The 4,309-nt window shown below is 32.6% G+C and overlaps 1 protein-coding gene across 2 annotated transcripts in view; it reads left to right on the plus strand.

The window, feature by feature from the left end:
* The window catches only part of LOC109849473 (THO complex subunit 7B-like), a 13,047-nt gene continuing 11,680 nt past the window's right edge, over window positions 2,943-4,309 (plus strand). The window contains exon 1 of one of the 2 annotated variants that reach the window (XM_020419309.1): window positions 2,943-3,070. The gene's annotated coding sequence lies outside the window, so the exon portion shown is untranslated. Of the gene's footprint in view, window positions 3,071-3,151; window positions 3,248-4,309 lie in introns of those variants that run through there. The other variant, XM_020419310.1, reaches the window with a different exon arrangement.

Genomic DNA, 4,309 nt, shown 5'->3' on the forward strand with positions numbered 1-4,309 from the left:
CATGTAATCAAGGTAAGTAAATGCTTTACTAATTATAACACTTTATAATTCTTGGTTGATGGCCACATCATATGTTAACTCATCCTTATGCCTCAAGATCCAAAACTAAATCTTTTGGCCTCTTGTTGAGTATAACCATATCAAGGCAGCATGCCCCTATTAGACATACCCGCACTATCCCAAGGTCAAGGAAGGACACCTCGCTAGGGCGAAAACTATCCAACGAATTCCAAGGGCCTCATGGTTATGACATGGAAAGGCATAATCTCAATATTCTTTTAAGGGACTTTTAGCATGTAATGGTTGTCTATATATAAGCGAACTAAATAAACAAGCATTCATGCAAGGCAAGAGATAATAAAAACATTCACATAATGCAATAATAAAAATTTAGATCCTAGTATGGCTCCTAAAGAGATCTAATCTTCAATAGTCTTGACTTTCTGGATCACCATCCTTTAGTCATCATAGGATCTTCTTCTTCTTGTGTTACATAAATTTGAATAAACTTTCTTGCATAAATTTAAATTACAAAAAATACATAACGATACGCAGATCGTGTTTATCTATCCTAATTTGGGCCATACTAGTCACCACATGCAATAATATCATAATATTAAACGTACATGCAATGAAATGTTATTCAAGTAAGACATGCAATTTATCCAAATAAAAAGCATAAATAATTAATCATATTAACTATTTAAAATTAGAAACGATTTCTCATTATTTTAATTCAATAAGACTGTGAATGGAATTAATATCTAATATTAATTAGTAATTTGCCAAGAAATAGAATCAAATATTTATGTTAATTCAAAATTAACCAAATAAGATATATATAGATCTTACAGAACAATTAAATCTTTATTTATCAAATAAAATATCAAATATTTTATAAAATAAATCGTATTTATTATGCATTAATCCAAACATATGATCTATGCTTATTGAATCTAAAAAATCATGAACATGCATCAAATTGTAAGATTAAAATTTGATCCAATTAATTTATGCAAGAGGCTCTGATACCACTGTAGAAACTTTAGATGCTCTAAGCGGAATTGCAGGAAACGTTTTCCTAACATCTAAACGAAGGATCTATTGCATAAATCAATTGGATTAAAAAAAAAGGAAAAACGATTACCTCTTGATGCGTGTTCAAAGCCTTCTCTAATGGAGAGATTAAGAGTCTCACTTGAAAACTCCTCTAGTTGATCCACCCGAGCAAAGATCTGGATCCTTAGAAATCAACTGCTAGGTTGAAGATGAAAGGTTTTTGGGAGAGAAAGTAGTAACACTTTCACGTATATAGAAAAAGTAGAATTGGATTGGATTTTCTAAAAGAAAAACCACTCTTATTTATAATCCACAAATTAAAGTCATATTTAATTCTATAATTAAATATAATCCACTAATTAAAGTCATATTTAATTCTATAATTAAATATTATCTTTTATAACATTTATAAATAAATTTATCCTTTATTTAACAATAACTCCTTATTATTAATAAACTCTATTTTGAAGTTATATCTTATATAACTTTATATTATATACTTTATATAATAATTCTCCCAATATATCCAGTCCACAAACTCTTAGGGTGTGACCTCGTAGGACCCAGTTATAATAGCAATGAACTTTATAACATAAAGTCCATAAATCATAGTTGGCTTCTAGCAAAGCACTATAACTACCTAAAATAACCGGATTGTAAATCTCCATTAAATGTCCCATACCATAATTAGTAATTGCACATTCGATTAAAGGACACAATTCCTTCAGCAGCAGTAACTAATTTGTTAAAGAAATTTAGCTATAAATGGAAACTTCAAGACAAGTCATCATAGGGGACGTAATAAATTATTAAAAAACAATGACAAAGAATAAATTAGAACGGCATAACAAATAGGAAACAAAAAAAACTAACAGTAATAACCTCAAAAATAACAAGGAAATTCATATAGATATACATCTGAGTATTAGCATACCTTCATTATTAATTTCCAAAGCTTCCCAATCTGAAAATTTTATCTCCATTGGGGCAACGTTATCCACCAAGAATTTCCTTTCATAATCCGTGAAAAAAGAAAATTTTAGAAGAGCATGAGACCAATTTAGAAGCTGCGGCCTTTCAGAACCCTAGAAAAGAATACTGTGTCAAGATTCAGCAGCGAGTCTGATCAAAGTAACGTAAATAGCGCTTAAAAACCTAATAGTTTCACTCACTTTGCAGTTATATACCCTAAGTTGTTTCCCATAACATTTGTATATTTTAAGTTGTTTAACACTGTTACGTTGGTATCCTCTATTATGCAGGCTGTAAAACTTTTCACCTGTGTATCCGCATATAACATTTACATGTTAAGTTTAGAGCTTTTTAGCCTTTAATATTTGTGTAATTTGCTATTAACCGTACCTAAATTCTGATTTAAATATATCCAAATTATAATTTAAAACTAGAATTTGGATATGTTTAATAATAAATTCAACAAACATATTAGTTATAAAGTTATATAATTAGGTTATGAATTATATGGAACATTCAGGTGATAATTTTCAGGTTTGCATAATAAAGGTACTAATGTGTTAATTTAAAACAATTTAGGCTATTTATATGTACTTTTCGGTATTCGCAAAACTATCCCCAAATCTCAATGTTTGCAAAACTACAAAAATACTTAGCTTTAGAAAAAAAATACACCCTAATTCAACAAATCATACTTTCTGAGACTTGAAATGTTAAATTACCAAAACAATAATCAAAAGTTCACTCGCCGTACCAATAAAGTTCATAACAGGATGATTGGGTATATTATTTTTCAAAATCAATGATTTGAAGACTAATTTTGCAAATACTGAGATTTAAGGGTTTTTTCACAAATATCCATGATTTAAGAGGTGTATATACAGAAATAACCTACTAAAGTGCAAATTGCAGCTCTAAAAGGGTACTCACCCCAAAATAGCAAAAGCCCCAAAAAAGTTTGCCGGTAATCTCATGGTTGCTCACAAGATCGGTCGGCTCTTCTCTCCCCCTCAAAGGCGAGCCTCTTTGCTGTAAATTGGTAAGTTATGAAAAATTAATTGCATGGTTTTCAACTCTGCTTCCTTCTGGGTTGTTGAGTTGTTCTTCTGATGTGTTTTAGGGTTCCTCTCGCTCATCTGTAGAATTTTGACCTGGGTTTTGTCCCCTTCGCTGATTTATGCTACAAACGTTGCAACTTTGTCAAAGTTTTGTAGAGGTTAATTAGTCAGTTATTTGAGCGGGTCTTGATTCAATTTTTATTTCTTTTTTTAGCGGAAAAATTGAGCTTGGTTTTAATAATAGTTTCCGATCTCTCGTTTATGGAAAGGTTTGGATTGTTAAACTAGAGATTTTGATGAATATTACAATGATATTCGTCCAATTTTTTAAAATAAAAATAAAAGAGAAAATATTGGGAGTACCAGTTTTTCTTGAGGAATCGGGAGTACCAGTTGATATACTTGTTGGCGCTGTGTCTAAATCAGTGAGAAATGAAAGCGATTAAAGTGCTGTATTTTAAAACTTTTTCAAGTTATCTGTTGTGCGTTTGTGAAACGCTGTGTTTAAAACAATATTTGGCCTATTTCGGTGCAAGGATCCCTAGGTCAAACTGCTTTTAGAAACAGCAGTATAATACAATAGTATGTACCAACCAAGTACTGTCAAGATCTCCTCGATCTATAAGACATTTCGGTCAAGGCAACGATCTCCTCGATTTGTTAAAACCTTTCGGTTCAAAACCTTTCGATTCAAATAAAGATCTATTGATTTGTAAAACCTTTCGGTTCAGACAAATATCTTTCGATCTGTAAAAACCTTTCGGTTCAGTGCTATGTTCCTTCGGGCACAGACTAAAGTTTGCACATTTTCAAACTCTACGGCAGCAGCACAACAGCTCGAACGCTTCAGTGTGTTTTTCTGTATGTATCAAGAACTGCCCTAATGGGCACTATTTATAGGCGTCTAAGGCCAGTTTAAGGGTCACCCACAGTCAATTTGATTGTTACAAATTATAATAACAATTATGATTGTAACAACAAATAAATTAATTATTGTAAATGTTGCATGCAGTAACGTCTGAATGCGAGGGTCGCGTTTCTTGCACTCTCGCGCTAACGTGAGGGTCGTGCCTTGCGAACGCGAGGGTCACATTCCTTTTTGCGAAAGCGAGGGTCGTACCGTTGTACGAACGCGAGGGTCACGTTCCCTCTTGCAAACGTGAGAGTCACCCGCGAGGCTCGTCCGCATGCTGCGAAGTAGCCTGCGAGGCAGCCTGCGA

Source organism: Asparagus officinalis, chromosome 7 (assembly GCF_001876935.1).
Source record: "Asparagus officinalis chromosome 7, Aspof.V1, whole genome shotgun sequence".
Classification (NCBI taxonomy): Eukaryota; Viridiplantae; Streptophyta; class Magnoliopsida; order Asparagales; family Asparagaceae; genus Asparagus; species Asparagus officinalis.